Source organism: Molossus molossus, unplaced genomic scaffold, assembly GCF_014108415.1.
Source record: "Molossus molossus isolate mMolMol1 unplaced genomic scaffold, mMolMol1.p scaffold_m16_p_5, whole genome shotgun sequence".
Lineage (NCBI taxonomy): Eukaryota > Metazoa > Chordata > Mammalia > Chiroptera > Molossidae > Molossus > Molossus molossus.
Window position 1 is genome coordinate 55,838,006 of NW_023425388.1, and position 26,117 is coordinate 55,864,122.

At 37.6% G+C, this 26,117-nt stretch overlaps 1 protein-coding gene and 1 non-coding gene across 3 annotated transcripts in view; both read right to left on the reverse strand.

The window, feature by feature from the left end:
* Nucleotides 1-26,117, reverse strand: part of FGF12 (fibroblast growth factor 12) — a 509,997-nt gene that overhangs the window by 135,580 nt on the left and 348,300 nt on the right. The window lies entirely within an intron of this gene.
* Nucleotides 863-993, reverse strand: LOC118618019. The gene has a single exon (XR_004956962.1). It is a non-coding gene; the product is annotated as a small nucleolar RNA SNORA51 (small nucleolar RNA).

Here is a 26,117-nt window from a genome sequence, read left to right on the forward strand (position 1 = left end):
AAGTACTGGCTTACTAATACAGATCAAAAGGTACATATTAATAGGCATATAAGTGAGAAACCCTGGAAGTGAGTAACAGAAAATAAAAACAGAAATAAACTAGCCATGGAAATATACTCTTTCCAAGTTTTAACACAAAGTACTAATATTATATAACCTTTGACAGTACACTCCTGAAGAAACAGACTGTGAATCTTCAAAGCAAAAAAGTATTTTCCCAAAGTCCTCATAAAAGCAAAGTGTGCTATGGTCGACAAAATTTGTATCAAATTAGCATTGGAACCATGTATCTAACCCAATTCAAATCCCCTTTAGATGGAAATAGGAAGGCCACGGAATGTGATTTCACAGTCAGAGCGCAACATATGTGCAGGTACACCCCACCAAAATACGAAAATGACTAAAATTGACACCAAATTGTGGAAATACCCACGCTAACTTCAAACCACTCACTGTCACTGCTCCAAATTAGAAATTTGTTCAGCACGACAACAGAGACTTTCTAAGGGATTGCCTTGTCCACACATTCACCCGACGAGTCAAACCACGGGTTTCTTTCCAGATGTGCCATGTCGGGCACAGTATCAAGGACACCAACCAATATTTTCTTCAGTGTTCATAGACCCATCTGGCATCAAACAGTCACAGACAGAAAACAGTATGTTCCACTGAGTCATCTTTCTTTTCCAATTTTTTTGGGAAAGGAAATAAATAACAGGGAATATTAAAGAAAAAAAGCATATAATTCATTTATTCAAATATTATACAATTGACCTAATGTCCAAGGTAGTGAGGTAAACATGGGGAAATGTTTTTCTTTTCCCCTGCCTTTTTTTCCCCTTTTTATCTTTTTTTTTTCTTTCCATGTCCCCCATTTACAACATGGACCAGTCAAATGGCATGGGCTGGGGTATATAGGGGTGGGTTACTCTGCCCCCTCTGTCTGTATGGTCAGCGTAAGAACAGAGTCTGTGGTGAGCCACAGGAGAGGCCTGAGGGGGAACTAGTTTAAAGGTCTAAACAATTTTTTGGTTTATAAATTCAATCTCTCTCTCTCTCCTTCTCTCTCTCTCTCTCTCTCTCTCTCTCTCTCTCTCTCCTTCTCTCTCTCTCTCTCTTTTTCTCCCTCTCTCTCTGTCTCTAACTGGCTCTCTCCATCTATCTAAAAACATATATATGACCTTAGCTGTTTTTGCTCATTGGTTAGAGTATCGGCCTGTGGACCAAAAGTTTCAGGTTTGATTCCCAGCAAGGGCATGTACCTGGGTTGCAAGTTCAATCCCTGGCCCAGGTTCGGGGTCATGTGGGAGGCAGCCAATCAATGTGTCTCTCTCACATTGATGTTTCTCTCCCCTCCCCCCCCCTTCCTCCCTTCCACTCTGTCTAAGAATTAATGGAAAAATATCCTCATGTGAGGATTAACAACAACATGTATGTGTGTGTGTGTGTGTGTGTGTGTGTGTGATACACACACACACACTCATTGAATAACTGACTTCTAAAGAAGTCAGTTATTGATCAAACTTTCAGAATTCATGTGGATTTCTTCCATGGATAAGGAGGGATGAAAGTGGGGGAGAGACATTCAGTAGATCAACATTTTCTCTGGTTAATCTAATTCTGAGTCCATGTGATGCTTTCTGAAGGAAAAATAAAGGCAGGTTGTGGAAGAGAAAAAACACTTTCTCTTGGGATATGAAAGAAAATTATATAACAAATTACTTGTTACAATTTTTGAAGACAAGAGAAGTGTAAGTGTCTCGGACTTTTTAGTCCTCTCTCTACTGCTGGATTCTAACGCAACTGAAAAGGGTTCTCTAAAATAAAACAATGCATCTTTTGATCACTGTGTCCCCGATCTTCAATTCCACTTTGATTTAGGAGCAATTCTACTGCTTTGATGTGCCACCAGTTTGAGACCTCCTGTATCAAGCAGAAGTGCCAAAGCCTGTGAGATTTAGAAGAGAACAATTTAGTTGAGTAAAGCCTTAGTAAACTGGACCTCTCAGGAATGTAATACACTGAATTGCTACTTATGATTAAATAAACATTTGGAGGTATTTGCAGCTTTCACACACTCTTTTTTTCTGTAGAAGTTTTTGTAATATATGTTTAACATACACCTGCCTTTTCTTTTCTTTAAAAAATTTTTTTTTCTTTATTGATTTTAGAGAGAGAGGAAGGGAGAGGAAGAAAGAGATAGAAACATGATGAGAGAGAACATCGACTGGCCGCCTCCTGCATGCCCCCCACTGGGGATTTGGCCCACAGCCTGGGCATGTGCCCTGACTGGGAATTGAACTGGTGACCTCTTGGTGCATGGGTCGACACTCAACCACTGAGCCGCACTGGCTGGGCCCGCTGCCTTCTCTGAGCTCTCACTCCTGTTGCTGATGTCACTCTTACTTCTTTCTCCGTTTTTAATATGGAGCTTCCTTTCTCCTTAGACAAAGAAATAAGACAACTTAGGTTGGTAGGACTACAGATATCAGGTCACATGACAGCAGAATAATTTCTTCACTTATCAGTAAAGTATAAGAAATCCCATACAAAGATATCATGATTTCTCTTTTGAATATTTAGAGTGATTTTTTTTCTGTTTTTTCCAATGTATTTCAATCGGGATAGAGTAATAACTAGATAGGTAAATGTTTTTTAACTATTAAATAAACAAATGAGATAAGCAAGAGTAAGTAATCTTTCAAATGGATAAGGGCAAGTGAACCTTAATCAGGCTGGGTAACTACTGCCAGATAAAATACAGTATCTCTCCATAAACACATCTTTTTACCCTTTTAAGAGGACTCCTTTGGGCATATAGAACAAGGAAGTCATCAAACAACTTGGTTTCTTGGGATACAGACCCTCAAAATATTGGCCATGGGGCCCTATCTTCAAATAATACCAGTGGAATCGAACAGGTTAAATATCCTGCAAAGATTAGTGGTCTGTGCAGATGTAAGTATATTGGGTCCAGTGACACAAAATGATTGGGCTTTGAGACTCAAAAGGATGCAGAAGGTGCGTGGCATGAACCCTGCCTTCATCCCTTGCTGTCTTGCCAGCTCACACTCCTTCTCTCTGGCTTACAAAGGCAAACCTTCCCAGGAGAACCCTGCCCAGAGCCTTCTGACAATGGCCTGGATCAGTGGCAGAACTGGAACTAGAAACCAGAAAGGCCACCACTTTCGAATAACCAATGGCATCAATTGTATGGTAAGCCTCTCCCCTGACCTCACCCAAATATAATCACTGACCTATGACTCTACAGACTTCAGATGCCTTTTTTTTTTTTTTGGTAGAAGTGATCAACAGAGGTAAGATTTAAAATAAAATAAAAACTGATTACTGTTTAGTTTAACAAAAGACAGAATACCAAATGTGGATGGATCAGATGAATGTCTACATTTCTTCCCTAATTTTCTCTCCAAGTAAGAGCAGTGCAAATAGTCATAGCAAGGACGCTACTGAGTAAATGCTAGTGAAGTGTTTCAACAAGAAATTACAGTAAAATATACCAACCAAAAATGGTTGTTTGACAGAATATTTTTAAAGATAAATCTAGATTTGCTCTTTAATAATAAGCAATTTACTATAAAATCAAATCACTTCTTCCCTAAAATATTCGCTAACATCAAGACTTTGTACAGAGTGTATTTTTGTCACAAACAACCCATGTCTGACAGCCATTCCAATACAAGTTTGGTTATAAAAACACTGCAATACATACCTTTTTTTATTCTACTTTTAAAACAAATCTCCAAAAATTGTCGTGATTTAATAAGAAAATAAAATCTCAAACAAAAAGATTAATATTTATTTTATCAGTTTAATAGATTGTTTAGTTCTTTATAAAGAACATTATATGCCTTCAAATCTAGCACATAGACAAATTCTAGAATTTTGTAAAATGCATCTATAATCACTTAAAAATCTGATGCAAATTTGATGCATTCATATATGAAAACAAAAGAAAAAAATCTTTACAGTCCAAACCTTACATTTCAGAAAAGAAACACGAAGGAGATTTGGAGTGGCACAGTCTAATCCTCTTATCTCATTGCCACTGATATCATTATTCTTGGACAGCTCTTAGCCCAAACCAGAGAACACAGGCTTACATGCAGGTTTACAAATAGAATAAAATCCAGGTAATCAGCAGAATGGCCCAAAATGAAATAGCCTAACCTCTTTCAAATGGCTCTGTGCAAGTTTAATTATCTAGGCTTCTGTTGGGCACAACAAGGATATTACTAATCTTTTACTATCCCTTCTACCAGCACATGCTATGAAACACCAAGTATTAACTCAATGCATATAAAGGTATGCCTGCTTTAAAAAGTAGAAAAGAAAAAGAAACCAATTTGGCTAGAATTCTGCAATCTGAGTGATAGTCCACAAACTCAGGAATGTTTCATTCATGTTCCTGAAAATATCCTACAAAGCAACCATTTTCGAAAGGGGGAAAAAAAGCAAGATTTTGCATTGCTACACCGGTTCAGATGCAACCCTCTGAAGAGGGAAGAGAAGAGTGTGCTCTTTGGTAATTAAAATTCAAAGACCACATACCACGTTGTTCACTTCAGATTTCCTAACTGGCATCACAAGGAGTACTGCAATATAATTATTTTTAATTGCCAATTCACATATCTAAAGAAAAGAATGGATGAGACTCCCCAGAGGGACTGTTCTACAGCAGGAGTCTAATAAGGAGCGCGGGCTTCAGCAAACGGGGGCTTTAGTCAATACTTCACTGGCACATCACCCCCAACGTAGCAACACCACTTAGAAATTATACAGGTCTTTCATTTGCAAAGTGCTTTACAGTAATTAATCCTCAGAATATTCATTTATGGGGGGGAGGGAGATTATAAAACAGAGGATTCTAAACAAGAAATGGTTTGGATGAGGCCATGTAGGAGTTGTCATTTCAGACTGAAATAGTCCCTGGCATGCCCCACGCAGCAGGGCTCTGTTGATACGATTCACAGTCCTAATATTTTTTAGGCACTGATAGCGGCGTCACACTGTTTTCTTTAAGCCCACTGGATTCTCAAAACGTCACTTCTATACTTTGAGTGCTAACATTTTAAAAGCCACAGATTTTTTCATACATTCTCAAAAACTGAAAGAATCCCTATTTACTGGATACATATTCTTTAACATTGAGAGGACATTTATAAACGTTATCATTACTTAGACCAGCAATCTGCAACCTTTTTTATCACATGGCACATATAAACTATTTACTAAAATTCTGTGCCACACCAATATAGATAGATAGATAGATAGATAGATAGATAGATAGATAGATATGTATAAATTTTTTTTTTTTTGCCAATCTAGCAAAAAAAAAAAAAGTGTAATCATGACTCATTCACACCAGACAGCTATTGTTGTACTAGCTGTGGTCATTTTTTAATTTTTTTAATTGGACAATCTAAAGGAAAAGAGGTCAGTGCCCTGACTAGTCAGGTGCTGCATGTTTAAAATTTTTTGCAGCATGCTGGTTGAAAATCAATAACATAGACCTCAGCACTGTGGCCACAGACACAAGTTCACCATAGGATAGGTGTCCAGACAGAAAGCAGTACACAGCACAAGGAGCCCAGGTGTCATTCCAAAGTTCGCATTGGATAAAGAACTAATATTCTTTCAGCTTCACTCACTTGTTTGTTTCTTCGTTCATTACTCTACGATTACTGAGCACTGTACTTGCAAGTTACTGAACTAGATGATTTAGCAAAAAAAAAAAAAAAAAATCTGTCACTTGATCTCATGGAGTGTATAATTATCCAGAGATAGACAGGTAAATGAAAAAAGATGATTAAGGACCACAATTGAGGGATGGGAGCACAAGAGAAGGAACAAATATTTGTATTTGGTGACATTCAGAACAATGCTCCACTGAAGAGGCTGTTTTTCCTTGCATTTTGGATGAAAATGGTTCTGATGGGCAGAAGAAATTGGGGGAGTTTACTGAAGACTAAGGGAAGGTCGATTGTAGGAACAGTTTTCCTGTTCCCATCAATCTGAGGGAATTTATAGCTTAAATAATATCATTTCTTACTACATGCTGTAAATTTAAACTGGATTCATGTTGCTGAGAAATTCTGGATGAGAATGGCTTGTGATTATCATACAAATTGGTTCTATGTAAATGTATGCTTGTATAGCGCTTGAGGATACCACTTATTCTTCCATATCTCCTAAATATTCCTCAGATTGTTTCCCCTCTAATGTAGAGTGTATAAAAATTGGGGGGATTTAATCCTGTCAAATATAAGGCTGAAAGAATAGGTGAAGGGCACCATGATTACTTATATGGAAACATGGCAAAGGGTTCCCGGGAATTCTTTAAATACACACTGAATGTTTAATTTTGCCCTAGGCATGATGCAGGACACAGCACAGTTCCTAAAAGGAGGCCTTAACAGTGCTGACACATTGTCAGAGCTCAATAAATGCAAATTAACTTAATTGTTCCCTGATGAGTTTACAATCTGAAGAGAGTAAGGGTGACTTTAGACAACGCAAACGACTGGAATGTCCAATGAAATTTTAAATGGTGCCCTCTGTGCAATGTACGAGGCACAAAGAACTGAGTTAGTATTTGAACTTGACCCTTTCAGCTCCAAGACTAAGGTCCCTTCCAACGTGCCACAGATACACTGATTCTATGGGATATTTCCTTATTGGGAAGTCTTAATTTCAGTATTGCCATCACAAAGATGCTCTTTATTTTTCTTCCATGCACTGACTGCTTGTCCCACTGGGGCCTATATTCTCTATGGTTTATGTTCATCTCTCACAAAACCAATGGGAACCCTAGCAAATCCTCCGGGAGCACAGCCAGTCCTCTCTGGCCCTCCAGGACTGGCTCAGGAAGGCACCAGTACCACTACTATTAGCACCTGCAGACTGAGTGTTCCGGGCTGGAAAATCTTAAGTCCTCAAACACATGGCAGCTCCCTTCCCTGCCCTTGCCACCAGTGGTACTTATGAAATTATATTGATCCACTTTAAATGTCAATAAACTCATGGGTAACTAACTTTAGACCCAAATTAGATATCTGCTAAAACATCTCCCTCAGTGAGGCTAACTATTAAAGGCTATTTAAGGTTTAACAAGAGTTGTTTGGAAGGTTACCTGACAGATTACCTCAATTTTTCACTTAAACACAGAGGTCCAAACAGGTTTGAACAATATGACAATCCTGGACAACCCATCTATCCACCTTCTACCTGTGCCTGAGGTTAGAGTGTGGGAATGGGGTGGAAGTCAATTTTGGTCAAATCAGGTTTTCTCTAGGGACAATCATGAGACCTGAGAGTTATAGATAACTATATTTCAGTATAGTTGGTTTCCTTTTAATCTTTTTTATTTTCTATTTTTGCATTAAAAATTATTATTCTGAAAAGGAAACCCGCAGGCTTCACAGGGCTGCCAAGAAGATCCATGGCATAAAAAGATTAAGAATCCCTAAACGGTGTCCAGGAGTTAGTTAACGTGAGAGCATGCCAAATACATTAGCCAAAGAGATAAGAAAACTCACTGTCCATAAGGAAAATAAGGTGAGATATTGAAAATACAAAGAAATAGGGTTCTAAATTTTTACCATGAAAAAAACTAAGGGCAATAAAAAAGGTGTTTGTGATATCAGAAAGGGGACAGAATAGAACTAAGCAAAGATAAAGTAATCCCTGGGCAGGGAGTGAAATTCTTCTAGGACAAGCCTCAGGGAAGCACAGTTAGTGCTCTTCTTATCTTGCAAGTTCAGTCTTAAAGGAACAAGGTCCCACGAAAAAGTCACCAGGCGCCTGGCTGGTATGGCTCAGTGGTTGAGCACTGACCCATGCACCAAGAGGTCACCAGTTCAATTCCCAGTCAGGGCACATGTCCAGGTTGTGGGCCAAATCCCCAGTGGGGGGCATGTAGGAGGAGGCCAATCGATGTTCTCTCTCACCGATGTTTCTCTCTTTTTCTTCCTCTCCCTTCCTCTCCATCTAAAGTTAATAAAGAATAAAAAGCCACTAGGCAAAGATAGACAAGAGCTAAAAATATGTGCTTAATTAATTCATTCATTCACTAATTCATTAAATAAAATTTTATTGAACACCTGTTATATATCAGGTACCATGTACTTGTGATGGATATCTAATGCTATAAAAGAAAGCAAACAATATATTGTGGAATGTACAGTCTAGTTGGAAGGACAAGCATTAAGTGAATAAGCACAGAGAATTAAGCATTCAAAATTATAATAAGCACTATGGAGGAAGAGAGGATTGAGGCAAGAGGGCACTGTATAGCCTGGTAGAGGGCACTGTATAGCCTGGTAGTGAGTGGAACTAAGGCTGTCACCTGGAGATGAGCAGGAATGGGCTTGGCAGAGTGGAGAGAGGGATGTTCCAGGTAAGGGGAAGAGTGGGTTGGAAGATAAAATGGCTAATGCCTCTTACTCTTTTAAAAATTATACCTGTCAGCCTCATAAGAAAGGGTAGATGTTTCATCCTGAGAAGAGAAAAAGAGAGTAAAGGAGCAGAAGGCAACTAAGAACGGGAACAGGGAAAGAAACAAGGATAAAGAAGCAAAATCATGCTTCCTAATCCTTGAATTGGAGACTGGGTAAACTGTTCTTTCGTTCAGTCTCCAGAGCAGAGCTAACGTTTCTCTCTCATACCCTTTATAATAAAGAGAATGTGATGAAGAGAATACGAGAAACCCTATTTCATTTCAATATTAACTGAGAATCCAAAAGGGACCGTGGAACATGCCATGGAGGATACAGAAGTAAGTAAAGGGCAACACTTGCGATGCAGGACCAACGGTGTGGGAAAGAAAAACAATCTAAAGGAACGTTCACTGGGGGTTGAAGCGCAGCTCAGCCATCAGCACTCTGGACAGTGGCCTGGGGGCAGATTGCACTCCTCTGGGCCTTGTTTATCTGTCAAAGAGCAAGTCGGCCAAGTGACTCTGACATCTCTTCCAGTTTCAACAGACTGTGCTCCATTTCCCAGACTCTGTCATTAGAGAACATTCCAGCACCTCTGACTGACACCATGATTGGAAGCAGTTAATATATAACAGAGAGTAAAGGTATCATTGTGACTTTTCTTCCTTTTAGGTCTGGCTTGAAAGGGATCTGCATCGAGGTGGGTGAGGATGAAGGAGAACGAGCCATTGTAATGTCCACTTGCTAATTCACTAAACACTTGGGGCTGGTGTTGAGGGTTTAACGAGGAGTGTTTACTAAGTCCAGGGAAAGTAATAGGTGTTGAGAATTTTAAAGTGGATAAAATACGGTCTGTGAACCTTTAAACATTCAACAGCTTAGTAATGGAAATGGCCACACAGGACCTGGTGACTATAAAGAGAGCTCACTATTATAAGTCCCAAAATACAAATATAAACAAAGCATTTTGAGGACACAAAAAAGGGAGCAGATAAGTGGCAGTGATAGAGGTATGGGCGTGTGGAGAATTTTGCCACAAGTCTTGCATTGGAGCCTGCTCTTAGTAAGTGTGGCAGAGTTAACTAAGCAGGGTGAAGAACAAGCCAAGCAGACAGATCATGATATGTATATGCAAGAAGCAGAAGAATGAACATAATGCTTTTCCTTCCCCAGCATCTATTTCAGTCACATTGCAGATAAACAGGATTTTAAACATGGGAAGCCATCCAAATCAAACAATTCTTATTCTTTCATCCAAATCCTAACGGGAACATTTTAAACTCTCTTTTGTAATTGCCAGGAGAATGATGTGTACCCTTATTTAAAAGAAATAGCTCTTCTTTTAATCAAACAATATATCACTCTCCCACTAGAGCTGGAACCAAATTCTTCTGCATTTCAGATGCTAATTAGAATTTACTTATTCTTTTGTAAGGTGCATGAATATGGTCTGTCAGCAACTAAACAAATTAAACAAAAAGAAAGGGAAAATAAAAATAGGCTTCGTGAAAAACAATGGAATGCATCAAAATCGGGGATTCTGTCAGCCTCGTTGACAAAAACATCAACTTGAAGGATGTCCTTGCCAGGTTAGGACACGTTCCTTTTCCAGCTACTGTCAACCTGGGCTCAGCTCCACTCAGAAAAGCCTGCCTGGCTGGCAGCTACTGAGAGATGGCAACTCCTCCTAGCAACAGATGAAACCAATGGCAGCCCACAGCATTGATTCTTGCCGTTAAGTGCAGTGACATCTCATTTATCTGGCAACTCCAGTGAAGATTGTATAATGTATAAGATAATTACCGAGAGGCTGAAATTGACATTCCCGAGCACCAGAAACTATTAGATTTTAGCCAATGTGATTGGAAAGTTGCCTAAAATTAGACTCGTCCACGTGGGTTTAAATTATGCACAGACATCAAAGTGCAGCGGACTGTACTGAGGTTTTGGAGTAAGTAGTCCTGAAGTGAATATTAGTTTTATCACTTACTATCCAGATGTTCTAATACATGATAGTTTTCTTTAAATTAATTTTGAAAATTTAAGAAGATAAGCATGAAGTCATAGCCCAAATATAAAAAACATTAATTAAATCACTTTTTGATGTTGAAAAAAAATAAAAAGGGATAAATAATCTGACCAAACATACCTCCCAGAGATTCTGTGTGAATCGTAAATGATGGTGGATGTCAAAGCCTTTGAAACTACCAGGCACCACATGAATAAATATTAACTGGCATTGTCTTTTTATAGAGAATTGGTATTTAATACAGTTAATAGCTTAATTTCCCATATGGGTAATCTTGGGTAAGTCACTTCATCTTTATTTCCTCCTTTGTCCAAGGAAGATAGTGCTAAAATGTAATTTCGGAAGTTGCTGTGAAGATTGAATGAATAAATTTATACAGTTCAAACATGTAGTAAGCATTCAAAAAATAATAATTATAACCACTCTCTTCCACCATTTACTACCATTAGAGCTTGAGGGGTCGTTAAATGGGAGAGAGTTATCACTCCTGCTAAATGGCCCCAAAGCAATGAGTGGTAGAGTTCAAAATGCACACGTCCAATGAGTCTTGCATAGTAACTTCTTAACCCTCCAGTTTTTTGACAAATCTGTGCATGTATGAGGTTTATCCTCAAGCTTTGTACATTCCATATTGGACCTTAATTATTCACTTTGCTTTCACTTGTCTCCTCCCCATAAAACCTCTCCATTATTCCCTGAAGTTAATACCCTCCCTTTCCACACATAAATACAAATAGAGACTTAGTCCTTGTAATGTTTGATTAAGTAGTCCTGCCAAACACATAGCTTCTCATAAGTTGTTCTAAACAGAGCATCTTTTTTGAATCGTAACACCAATGTGCTCTCCTGCATAGGAAGGAGGGGACTAGAGATTTTGATTAAGGGACCTACAGTAGTCAGTTTCTCATGTCACCCTCAACTCCATTTGTATATGGTGATTTTTAATATTAAAAGGTATGGTATATATTTTCACATATACCATAGTTTGTATGGAACAATAATATAATCTTTTATACAGTTGAGAACAGATTACAATGGCCAGAATTTTCCCAGACTCAAATCAGTAGGACTTATTGATAGAAACTATGTTTTCAGGCCAAAGTTTTAAAACATCTTCTCCATTCTGTAACCCCAGTATTCCACTTTGAAACCTGAGCATTGCTTATTCCTCACTGAGAATGTGGCAGACTCCAGCCTGAATGTCTACCCTGCCGGACTAGAAGCTGCACCGAGAGCACACGCTTCATATCCTTCCTGGGGTTACACGGTCTTCCCAAGCACCTCTCTCACTTCATACTTAACACATGCTCAATGCATTTCTATCAAATAAATACTAAAAATAAGAAAGGAAGGGTTGGGGGGGATGTAGAAAAAACAAGGAATAGATAAGAAGAAAGGAAGAAAAGGATAGAGGGAGGGAAGGAAGGAAGGATAAAAATGAATAGTGAAGACATATGGGCAGAGATCTCAAAAACACTGAACTATTTTAAATAAAATCCTCGGATCACTTTCCCACAGGGTATACCACTATTTCCTACTGCCACTCTTCTGTGCCATCTCTCTCTCTCTCTCTTTTTTTTTTTTTAATTTGTTTTTGTTACAGATGTTTCTCATCCCCCTTCCCCCATCTCTTGATACTTAGGATGATAGGCGCCACTACAGATTACAAGAGAAAAATGAAAATTTAGTCTTAATTCTCATTTAGACTGAAAAAGCTAAATATAAAAACAAAATTTTAAGCTGAGATATGATTCTTTCTTTTTCACTTTTCTTCCCAGAAATACGGGTTGAATTGCCCTTTCTCTGTTTCCCTCCCACTTCCTGAGCCAGACTCTCTACAACCAGCTCCCACATCTCCAAAGAACATTATTCACCCTTCCAGACACACACCCCAGCTAATATTCTGGCCTCGAATGAAAAAACAACACAACAAATAAGTAAAACTTTTAAATAGAAATCCTAAACGACTGCAAGCAATGGAACATTCCATTTTTCAGACAAAGGAGAGAAAGGATGCTGAGGTATAAAATACCTAAATCTTAGATCAGACACTGGTCTTAGTGACTCTTGTCCCCTTTGAGTAACTTACTATATTTCTAATCAAGTGATAAGTACACTAATCTGATCAGCCTCCTTGGAATCGTACGTAACTCCAATGACATTACAAGAATGAAAGTTTCTGGAACATAAATAAAAACAATGCATACAAAAATGCACAGTCAGAAACATTCCTTGGATGCATGTTTTTGTTTCTACAATCTCTGTCATATGTTAGAAGACAAAATAACTGGGGACTCCGGTACACATTCATCTGTTAGAGAAGCCCTAATCTTCTGATTCCTGCCCCCTCCAGGAGGTACGTACATAAAAACACACCTCAACACCCAGTTAAGATTGGGATTGTTTTTCTGAGAGGCATTATGCTGACCACCAAAAACCTGGCCAAAGAAATTCCCTCTGTGTAAGCAGAGAATGAGACATTTTAGAAAAGACCTTTTAGTGGATGTGTGACGAAAGGACTAGGCACAGATGGAGGCCACCCAAAGGCATCAATGGTGAGTGGAGCCAGTGAAACTGGGAAGTAGGGATTTGTCTGAAATGTAAGGTAACGAGAGGCAGAGATGGGGAGAACTTTATTTTTAAAAGTTTGAGGCCAGCAAGGGAGGGGGAATTAGTAGAGGCAAAATGCACCTGTAAGGAGGGCCTAACGGGTCAATATTAGTGAGGGAAAACCTTTTAGAACAGTATGCAATTCCCTACCAGATGGAAGTAAAAGCACATAGAACGAAAGCTCTGACAGGAACACTATCTTGGTCCCCTTGTATTATGGCTGCACTTAGCAGGGATTCAGCATGTCATGGATCTAGTTCAAGTCACTCATTGAAACTTAATACTGACCAAGACTATTACTAGCCAAAGGTAAAGTCAATGAAAACAAATACATTTCTGTAGGTTCATTGTATATCAGAAAGTCAGGTAAGCTAGTTGAATCCACCAGAGTCCAATTTCAGAGGGAGAATTAATCAGTGTTTTAAATTCAAGCAATTTCAGAGAATTTCTGGCACATGGAGACCAATGCATACTAACCATGAATGATTTCTTGGTGGCCCGAGTCAACTAGCATTCAGTAAGGGCTAAGTAGGGCAAAAAATAATTTTAAAAACCACTTGTATGTAATTATAATATCACATTTAAGGAGATATATATGTGCACATACACATATATACACACACAAAAGAGTGAGCTCTAAGTGATGAAGACATAAACAAAATCCAGACTCTAGATTTCTATTTTCTAATCTGAAAAAAAAAAGAAGAGGTAAACCAAATGATTTATTCAATTTTTAAAAATTAGTAATTGTACAGTTTATTTGTTCATTGACTTATTAAGTAATATTTATTAACTTTCTTGTGGAAAAAAAAACTGGAACTGGCTAATACTCCCATGGAAACCACAATCACGTCTTATAATATTTAAATGTTTTCAACAAGTAGTTGAAAATGTGTCATATAATAATTTTTGCAAACAATTTTAAAGCCTTGACTAGGTGTCAGGTATCATTCGATGACAGATTAGATATAGATAGATAGATAGATAGATAGATAGATAGATAGATAGATAGATAGATAGATATGGGTGTGGAAAGTGACTGAGATAGAGATACAATAAACAGAAATAGAAACACTAATTTGATCCTTACTACATTCATCAACTTTAGATAAAATGCTATGTGCCGAGCCCTGCTAAGCAATTAACATATGTGCCCTGTGACTACAGATTGCAGAAGTAGGACCCAAAAAGTGGCCCAGTGAGGAAAAGATGAGCCTAGAAACCATCTCCAGTGTAAAAGTGAAGTCATAAAGTCCTCAAGGTTAGAGATGTTTCAGCAAAGACTGGATTCTAATTTTGGTGAATTTTAGTAAAGGAGTCAATGATATGGTCTAATCGACCTCTATGATCACTTTTATTAACTAAGAGTTCATAAAAAATAAAGCCAGAGTGGACACAGTGCTAGACAGAAGGTATAGGACTGGTAGATGAGGATGATCTCTCAATACTACATGGAGAATTAAAGCAACAACAAGGAACAGCTGATTGTCAGAGTAAACATCTGGGCCGGGCTTTAAGTGTTTTTGAGAGGCTGATTTGCAGAGATAAGAACACTTGGACTCCAGTGAAGTAGTGAAATAAATAACAGTGCTCAGAGTTATATTTACTGCCACACAAGATGAATCATGCCTCTTTGGGGAATGCGTTTTAGAAACTTCATTTTCCATTTTGGATGACTGGATCAGTCTCTCAAAAGAGTTCGGAATGTGGCCAATTACTTCCCTCTGCATTTTTCATCTGAGACTTGAGGCCTGTGCAATTCCATTTCCACTCTTACATAATGTATCTTAGATAGCAGGGACTTCACTCGTGTCTCTTTATTTTGTAAAAAAAAATAAGACACTAAAAACCTTAGCCTGTTTATAAGTATAGATTTGAGAATGAGGACCAACAAGTACAATTAAGAAGTCTTAAGAAAGGTATCTTTTTTTTTTTTTTATCCTCACCCAAGGACATTTTTCCATTTTTTGTTCAGATGGAGTGGGAGGGAGAGAGAGGAAGAGACAGAGAAACATCGACGTGAAAGGGACACATCGAGTGGCTGACTCCCAACCGCACGACCCAACCAGGGCCGGGGACAAACTGCAACCGAGGTACATGCCCTTAGCGGGAACCGAACCCCATTCTCTCTGGACCGCAGGCCGACGCTCTAACTGCTGAGCGAAACCAGCCAGGGCAAGAAAGATATCCTTTTTATAATAAGCTACTACTCTATGCACCATACCTATATTTCATATTATAATAATAATGCCAAATTGCTATTGGGATAATAAATGAGCAGATAACATTAAAAACTTTTGCCCTGGCCAGTTTGGCTCAGCGGTTGAGCATCAACCTGTGGACCAGAGAGTCCCAGGTTCAGTTCCCACTAGGAGCATGTACCACAAAATAAATAAATAAATAAAATTAAAAAAAAAAAACTTTCAAGAGCAAGAACCACACTCTAACAATATCCACGTTAAAATTCTGGCACTGAATCTTACCATTTGCCACAGCATGGATGGACCTAGAGGGTATTACGTTAAGTGAAATAAGTCAGTCGGAGAAAGACAAATACCATGTGATTTCACTTTCATGTGGAATCTAAAGAATAGAAACAAACCAAACAGAAACAGACTCAGATATAGAGAATAGGCTGCTGGTTGTCAGAAGGAAGGTGGGTTGGGGGACTGGGTGAAAAAAGTGAAGGGATTGAGAAGTACAGCTTGATAGTTACAGTCATGGGGTGCAAAGTACAGCAAAGGAAATCTAATGAGTAACACTGTAATAACTGTATAAGTGCCAGTTGGGTACTGGAAATATTGGGGGGAACACTTTGTGAAGTACATGATTATCTAACTACTATTCTGTACACCTGAAACTACTACAAAATAATATTAAATGTAAACTATAATTTAAAAACATTTTTTAAATTAAAAGAACAATCAGGCATTAAAAAGGTATACAAGTAAACTCTGAGAAAAATATTCAGAAGCCAATTTGTAACTGTCCTTATCACATATCACTTCACATATCACCCAAGCACTCAAAACTGCCACGATATTAAGCCAACTTGCAAGGTAAGTGTCCAAGAGCAAAACAAACAAGTTTAAATGTCAAAGAGAAATGAAAACCAAGTCAGGCCCTTTAAAACACTCAGCCTGCAGCAGCAATCCATTTTAGTTGACGGAGCACTACAGGGTAACAGGAGGTAACTCATTTTAAGAAATCAAATTATGTGAATTTTAAATATCTCAGCATTACACAACAGAAAGAGTCTTAGGATGTGCATGGGAAAATGTGTTCAAGGTCTGGCACCGGCTTGTGACATTAGGTAAATCTCTTAAGCCCCCACAGCTGCTACCTTCTAATCCATAAAGTAAGCACAGTATTCCTTGCCATTGCCTACTTCACAGGGGTAGGAAATCAAATAAAACAATGGTTGCAAACATGCTTTGCAATCCATAAAATACAATGTAAATATTGTATTTCATTTATAAGAAATGCTGCTTGCTTTTCGTAAATTAAAGAATCACTCTTAATTCATTATGCAGGAAATAACTCTGGGTATCATTTTAAAGCAAAGGTTTAAACCATAAATATATCAAATACCTTATACAATATAATATGCAAAGGGAAAGAAAAGATAATAAAATAAAGAACCCCATGTAGCTGATAATGGAAAGACAACCTGCCTCTATGATTCGGACCCCAAAGGGAAAAACCAAAACAGAAACCCAATTCTGCCTTCTCATTAAGATTAGAATCCTAAACAGTCAGTATGTGGTTTTGAGAGTGGCTACAGTCAGGCCACAAACTGTTTCCATGTGTTTGAAGAGCAATGCAAGGTAAAACAAATGTGGTAATAACTTCACCACCTCTGTGGAGGTATAGTTGGGGGGATGATGGGATGAGACAATTGGCAGGTAACCGGTAGACGAAAATTTGACAATAAACCAGATGCAGGCTTTGCCTTGGATATGCTGATAAGTTAGATGTGGAGAGAAAAGGACAAACTGAACCAAAGGCAGAACAGCTACGAGAGAGATACAAGCACAATGCTGTGGGCGGATGAAGAACAGCAGCACTGATTGCTTTGGTCTCAGTAAGGAAGCTTTCATGGTGGAGATATACTGAGTCTTAGAGAAAAACGAGATATTAGTAAGTAAGGATGACAGAAAAAGGCACTAGGATGGAGTGCATGGATATATGGAATGGCTCAAAAAGAAAAGAAAAAGAGAACGAAAGGAAAACGTCATAAAGGAAAATTTAAAAACAAAATAAAACCATGAAATCAAAGAGTTATGCTGGGGTAAAATTGTTAAAGGGCTTTGAAGATCAGTCAAAGACCTTTTGATTGTATAGAATGGGTACCAGAGTTTGTTGAAGGTTTTGGAGGCATTAAGGGGCTAGCTTGCTTTTAAGGCAGTGAAATGCGAAATAGTGTGGGTATATAACGTACCCCTCCAGAGTATGCAAGGGTAAAGACCTGGAAAAAGAAGAGAGCAGAGAACAGAGGTAATAAAGTTATGAGGCAGGATAAACATAAGTAAAAGCATCACTGTATTTCCACTACAATCAAAATAGATAAATACTTTTTCACATACAAAATATCCGTGCTACTAGGAGGTATCTTGTGTCTTGCCAAGGGTTTTGACACTGTAGTAAGTAGAAAGAAAACACTACATGTATTGGGTGTTTATTATTGAGCTGAGTGTATTAGCTGTTATTTTGTCTTTTATTTATTTTTTAAATGTTTTCATTGGTTTTTTTAGAGAGAGAGGAAGGGGGAGAGAGAGACAGAAACATCAATGGGAGAGAGAAACATCAATTGGCTGCCTCCTGCACGCCCCCTACTGGGGATCCAGTCTGCAATCGGGCATGTGCCCTGCCTGGGAATCGAACCAGGACCTCTCAGTCCATGGGACAATGCTCAATCCACTGAGCCATGCTGGCCAGGCTATTATTTAATATTCCTCTAACAAATGTATAAATTAGACGTAATGCATTTGATTTAAAAATTGATGGCAGTAACTCAGAGACATTAAGTCACCTAAACTCAACCAGCATCAAGAAAAAACTATAACCCAGTATGGATGATTCCAAACTGTCCGTCCTACCCCAGGCTGCTCGACCACAGCATGAGTCTTTGGGGTTGGTGTGCCCACATGGAACATGAGGTGTTCAAGAAGAGTCTGAATGGCTACACAGAGATCAATCACCAAGTGTTATTTTAGGCTAAATTATACTGCAAGTTTTCAATGCTCTTAAAACTCCATGCATCCTGGTATTTGTTTTAAAGAATCTTTATTTTTTTTTCTCTTCTCCTTTTTGAGATGGACTGACTTAAACTATACAAGGCTAATTAGATACAGAATTTTTTAAAATGGTAAAGCTTTTGAGAATAAAACCTTATCCCATCCACTAAGTGAGAAGTAATATTGATTGACCCAGCCACTGGCCTTGAGAACAGACATAAAGAACGTTGTAATGGACACAAAAGAGTGACGGTGAAACAACTGTGCCAATGCAGTGAGCTAAAAGCTGGATTAATAGCCACAGTTCACAAAACAGGCTTCTGTTGCGACTTGAGATGTGCTTATGTCTAGTGTTGAAGCTGAAACCATCTAAACTGAGACCGGAAAGTACATGTTCCCTGTCAACTGTGTGCTACTTTGGTTAGAAGCAATCTTCCAGTAATTCTATCATAATACGGCTAAAACAAAAATAAATATTTAATCATAAAAATTATATCTTTATGTAACCTTTCTTAAATATTCATATGGGCTTCAAATTCCATTAAAGCCTATTTAAAATAGCCATATTTAAAACTGCACCATAATTTGATGTTTCTAAATGTACATAAAGAAGTGATATGTGCTGCAGGGCACTGAAATGTGCTTTGCTAAAGAGCTACATATATGTCTATACCTTTTCTCATTAAATAGCTCTAAGACGCGCCCTGGCTGGTTTTGCTCAGCGGTTAGAGCGTCCACCTGCGGTCCGGAGAGACTCGGGTTCGGTTCCCGCTAAGGGCATGTACCTCGGTTGCAGTTTGTCCCCGGCCCTGGTTGGTCGTGCGGGTGGCAGCCACTCGATGTGTCCCTTTCACATCGATGTTTCCCTCTCTCTCTCTTCCTCTCTCTCCCTCCTACTCTATCTGTACAAAAAATGGAAAAATGTCCTCGGATGAGGATTAAAAAAAAAAAAATAGCTCTAAGACGCAATTTTAAGTTATAAATAATTAACAAAACATCACAAAACATTTTTAAATTGAAACAAAGAAAGGAAGAAAAAATATATTCCATGATTTAAGTATATATCGATCCCAATGTAGCACCTCATTAACAGATCTCTATAAAATCTTAAAGCCCTGATAATAATTTAAAAGTCTAAGCTTAGTGAGTAAATTCAAATACTACCAGTCTTAGCATATACTAGTCTGATTTTCAAACTCCTCTCTCATAGCTGGTATTTTGTGGTCAAAATTAATGGTCTTTACATGTGTAGAATATAGTTCACAACATGAACATAAATTCTACTGTTTTCACTCTTTTTTTCCACTTTTGCTCCTACACCAGTGCTAACATTTTATTACACCTCTCCAATTGTGAAGAAATCCACACCTTTGTGTTTTTTTAAACAAATAAAAAAGGAATTCAATTAATGTGTCATAAGTCCATTAGAGAAAATTATTTCATTGACTTTTTAATCTCCATTATGATTAAATTGATATTTTAAACAGAATTAGCAATTTTAATAAGAATGCTATAGAGATAAAATTCACATACCATACAGTTCGCCCATTCAAAGTGTACAATTCAATGGTTTTTTGTATATTCACAGAGTTGTGCACCATCGTAATAATTAACTAGAGAACATTTCATTACCTCAGAGAGTAGCCCCACACCCTTTAGCAGTGACCCATTCCTGTTCAGCACTATATAATCATTAATCAACGTTCCATCTCCATAAAGTTGTTTATACAGGACATTTCATGTAAATGGAATTGCATGGTATGTTGTCTTTCATTTTTAACATATTTTTATTGTTTTTTGAGCGAGAAGAAGGGAGAGAAACATTGATGTGAGAGAGAAATATCAACCAGCTGCCTCCTGCATGCCCCCTACTGGAGATCGAGCCCGCAACTCAGGCATGTGCCCTGATGGGGAATCGAACCAGGACCTCTCAGTCCATGGAACAATGTTCAATCCACTGAGCCATACCGGCCAGGCAATTATATGTTGTCTTTTAAACCAGCTTCTTTAATTTAACAATGTTTTCATAGTTCAGCCATGTTGTATTTCACTCCTACTTATTGCCAATTATTCAACTGTATGAGTATGTCACACTTTATTTATCCATTCATTCATTATTTGATGGACCTTTAGATTGTTTACACTTTTTGGCTCTTATAAATAATGCTACTATGAATATTAGTGTACAATTTTTTGTGTGTGTATGGACATTTTTTCATTTCTCTTCAATATATACCTAGTTGTGAAATTGCTAGGTCATATGGGAACTCTATGTTTAAACATCTGAGGAACTACTGGGCTGTTTTACAGAATGACTACATCCTTTTACAGTCCCACTAGCAGTGTAGGAGAGTCACAGTTTTTCCATATTCTCATCTATCCTATAGGTGTGAGGTGGTATAACTCCATTTGGTTTTTATTTGCATTTCCTTAATGGCTAACGGTATTGAATATCTTTTCATGTGGCTATTGACTATCTGTATATCTCCTATGGAAATATATTTGTCCAGATCGTTTGCACTCTTTTAGTTGGGTTACCTGTCTTTATTTTTAGCTGTAAGAGATCTTAATGTATTTCAAATACATGTTCTTTATCAGGTACATGACTTGCAAACTTTACTTCCCCCCTCTGGGTTGTCTTTTCATTTCCTTGATGTTGTCCCTTGAAGCACAAATGTTTTTAATTAAGATAAAAGCACACATCTATTTTTCTTTTGTTGCTTGTGCTTTTGTTGTCATATCTATAAAACCACTGCTTGATCTCACGTCATGAAAATTTACCACCATGCTTTCTTGCAGGAGTTTTATAGTTTTAATTCTTACACTTGAATCCATGATCCATTCTGAGTTACTTCTTTATATATAGTGTAGACCTTATAAAATAATTTTTTGACAACATGCTATTTTTCATTGAATTAATTGGGGTGACAGTGGTAGAAAATATAGTCTATTCAATAAATGATGTTGGAAAAATTGGACAGATATGTGCAAAAAAATGAAACTAGACCATCTTCTTACACCACACACAAGAATAAATTCAAAATGGATTAAAGACTTAAATGCTAGACTCAAAATCATTCAAATCCCAGAAGAAAACATCAGCAGTAAAATGTTGGACATTTCTCATAGCAATATTTTTTTTCTGCTATATCACCTTGGGCAAAGGAAACAAAAGAAAAAATAAACAAGCAGGACTATACATCGAACTAAAAAGTTTGCATAGCACGGAAACCATCAACAATATGAAGAGACAATGTACTGAATGTGAGAATATATTCCCCAGTGATACATCGAATAACAAGTTAATGTCCAAAATGTATAAAGTATTTATACACCTCAACACCAAAAAACCCCCAAACAATCCAATTAAAAATGAATTAAGATAATGGTCTTAAGATAATGCCAATGAAGTCTTTTTATTGAAATAACTAAGAAACTTCTTGGAAATCCCTTAGAAATATTACTAATATAGAAAGCATTTCATTAAATAGTATACACATTTTTTAAAAACATACAACTTATTCCTGGATTCTATGTAAAAAAGAGTCAACATACACAAATAGTACAATTAACAAAAACTCATAATGAGAGTTAATGCAAATTTTAAAATAAAAAATATGCCAAGACATAACGTGTAGCATGTTTCTATAACCCTGCTTCTTTCTTTTAATACCTTTAAAAATTTCAAACTTTTATTAAAAGTACAGTGTTTTTCCTTTTCTTCTCTCATGATTAGAGTATCTACAATACTACTTAGCACAAGGTAAATGAAAATATATTAAATAAATTAGATGAGCAAATGAAGATGAATAAGTATGAGAACTGGTATTTCAGATGCAAGAAGTATGATAAGAGGAATAAAAACCAGTAAGATATACAAACATTTGTTCCTACAATATTTTACCCTTATTCTTCCCTCTCTTTTCTGGATTGATCACTGATTTTCTTTCTTCTTGTCCTTTAGGTTTTTGTTTGAATATTATCTGCCTAAAGAAATGTTCATGCAATACCTTCTAAAATAGTTTCCTCTATTATTCTGTTACAGATATATTTATTCATTTCATAGCACCAATCCTAAATGTACATTTTAATATTTTTATTTACATGTCTTTCTCCCCCACTACAGTGGAAGTGTTTTACATTTTATTTCCAGTGCCTAAGACAACAGGTGCAACATTACCAACTGTAAATAAATAAATAGGTAGTCAATTATTGGATAAAGGGGAGCATGAAAAGCTGCTGATCCCTGAATTCTCAGGCAGCTCTCCTGAAACCACAGGCAAACACACCCATACAGAGTCAACGTAATGTCCTTTTCCATGTTGGCTTCAGTCCCCTCACTACTTCTGATGGTTCCCTACAGAGAGACCTTTTCATGTCCGGTGAACTAGAAGAATGAAAGTTGAAGATGTAATGCTTATTCATCCTCACCCCAGCTACAGAAGGAAATTTCAGAGGAAATATCCATCAGTCTGCCGTGAAACTCAATAAGCAGAAATCTCCTGTCTCAAATCTCAGGTGAGCTCTAATCTATTTGGACCTGAGTAAAATAATAGGTAATCTTTATGGCCTCCATTCTCTTCCTAGTAGAAATTTATACATGTTCAGCTAATATTTATAGTGACTCAAAAGATTGTATGCAACCTAATGAGAAGTCAACACATGCCTATTTATTCTTCAATCTGCTTACTAGTGAGATCTCTCTCTCTCTCTCTCTCTCTCTCTCTCTCTCTCATCTATCTCCTCTTAAAGTCCATTTAAATTTTCAGTCTGGAGAGGCCTGGCCATTGTTAGTACCTATTCAATATCCATTTTCCCCTTCCTATTACTAGAACCTTGGTTTTCATGGATACAGCAATGTAAGTAGCTTAAAATTAATGAACAAAACAAAAAACCCAGACATGTCTCCATACTCTTTCCATCTAGAAGTGATCACATGACACAGTTCTATCCCTAAGTGGACATCCCTGGAACTTCTGGGAAAATGTTTTTTTCCTGATAAAGACACAATCTCTTTCTCTGTGCCCCTTTGTACTGCCCACAATGTTCATATTAACTGGTGATATAAGAGATACCTTGTACCACAAGAAAAAAGCCAAATATAAGTAAATACCTTGGCCCTCAGGGCCTGTTGAGCCAATCAGTGGCCAACACCAATAACTGTCTATTTCCAGACATCTGGTTATGTGAAAAACATGAACCTCTGAACCCTCTAAACCACTTTTAAGGGTGTCTCTTTCTCATAGCCTAGCTCAATTCCTGGTTGATACAGAAAAGTGAACTTAAGAGTACTGCCTTGAACAGTTGGTCTTGGGAAGTAAAATCACATGAGAAAATTTTCAAATTAGTCAGTGAGATTTCGCGCATATATTGACACCTCAAATGACCCAGTGAGTCATGTTACATAGTCATGCACATAGGATCACATGTAAAGTGACTGCATAATTATTGCCCAAATCTTAATCCACATCTCTTCTGAAAATCAAACAGGTACTCTCATTAATTACCCTAAGACATCAGGCATGAACCAGAACTCTCCTGGATGAACCATGATATACAGTTATCTCAGTGGCCTCAAAATAAAGTTCTTTCCAGCTGGAGGTGGCTGAAATATATGTCACTTTTGACACATGCATTTCTATGTGCCTAACGCATTTCCCCACTTTAACTACCAGATTTAAATTTTTTGTGGTACAGAAACAAACAAATATATCATAAAAGCAGTTTGCCATAGGCCTGAAGACTCCTCAAAGTATAACACTTTGTGATCTGTCCCTGTCTGCCATCCTTCTGGCCACCCAGCGCAGTGTTTTGTTGTTTTAATGTTCTTTCTCACAACACTGTCTGTTTCCCTGCAGACCTGGTCATAAGACTGACCTGCCGCCGTTGCTCTACTTCATTGCATTTACGTTCCACTCAAAGTGCAATTGAAAACCTTCTGACTTTGCCTTTGCATTCAGCACTCATCATTTCCTTCTTCTCCCCTCCCTGAAGTCTATAAAAGTCATGGCCTGCAAACATATTTTATGTAGTGTATTTCCCTCCAACTGAGTTCCATAAGGAAATAGTTTGAAGAAGGAAAACCCCCGAAAGTTGAAAAACTGGCTTATGTTTGGGCAGAGGAGGGGCATGTTGAAGAAAAACTGATCCATATTTTTTGATGATTATTTTGTTACTGCAAACCAAAAACCACATTTACATATAAGAATTACTGACTTTTACAGTGGTTTTGGAGAGCAGGGAAGGGAAGGCAGAACTTACAAGAACAGGGAATCTCTTTGGGGAACCAGGCTAGACCGGAAAGCCAAGGTAAAGTCAGACTCTCCTGAAGGAGGCCACTGGATAAGCCTTCAGCAGGAACGAAACGGAGAACATGGAGTGAATGAAACTGTAGCTTTCTTGGGAAAGCTGACTACTCTGAAGATTAGTTTATCTCTTTAGTAGTTTATAAGGTTAAAAAGATACAACTCAAACTGGTTCACACAAGAAGGGCAACTATTGGCTCAAGAAACTGAAAACGTCGGGGGTCAGGTTGGCTTCAGGTATATGTTCATGTGCAGCTTCATGAACATGAACATGAACATGTGCAGCGGAGGTGAACAGACCTGCTTTCTCCATTCTTCCACCTGCACCTCCAGGCCCCTGAAGGTTGGCCTCATTCTAAGACAGGGTTCTCCTTGTGCTTTTAAAGTGGCTGTCCTCCTTTCGTCTTCTCAGCCCTAACTTCAGATGTTGTTTTATTAAGGAGGCAAATCTCTTTCAAGAGATCAAGTCAAGTTTTGGGACTGAACCTAATTGGCTCTAATTAAATGAAAAATACTCAAATACACTGTAACAACCTTGCATAGGCAGGGTGACTAAAGATACTGGATTAGACAAACCATAATCACCACTGAAACAAAGAGTAGAATTAACCCTACATGAACTTCATGGATTGATGGTAAGAAATCGATTGAGGATACACTGTGCATCTTCAATATAGCAACTACTGCTGCTGCTTAGAGCTGACACTGAGAATGTACTACGTAGTGGGCGCCGTGCCAGGGCTTGACAGGAATCATTTCATTTAACCCTCACTATAACCCTATATAGCAGACCTTGTCATTATTATCTCCATTTTACATACAGGAAAACTAAGTCTATAATGGCACTAAAAAAGTACATTACAAACCTATAATTTATGCCTAAAGCTCACATTCTTAAATATTGTTTAATATTACCTAGTTTGCTAATGACAAAAGAAACACAATCTAGAAATTTTGAATATCCGACTACATGTTGGCCTGATGTGTCTAATGGTAAGGTAGAAAGAAAAATATAAAAATTAGTATCATTTTCAAATGATTCAGCTGAAGGTCCTCATTAGTGCTTCTCTTAGAAGCCCCATCCTGCTTTTATTTTTCAATGAAAAATGTTATTAAAAACACTTATGCTAATTTTTATAATTAAAGCTAGTCCTAGAGCTAAAGTATTAACATTTTCCAGAAGTTATAAACTCTTGGAATAAAACCAACACCACTTACAGCTAAAAACATTATAATAAGATAAAAATGGATGCTTACTTATTAATCAGTTGTTACTCAAAGTGTCACTAATGACCTGTTGATTCTTTCTCAAGAAAGGCAACATAATTCCAATAAAGAAAATCATGTCACATGTTTTCAAGAACAAATGCCGAGTTCTTGATCTGGCAGGATTTCATATTTTCTTCACTTTTAGTTAAAAAGAATACCCCAGTTCATTTAATTAATATAAACAAGGGTAAAAAGAAATAAAATAATTCTT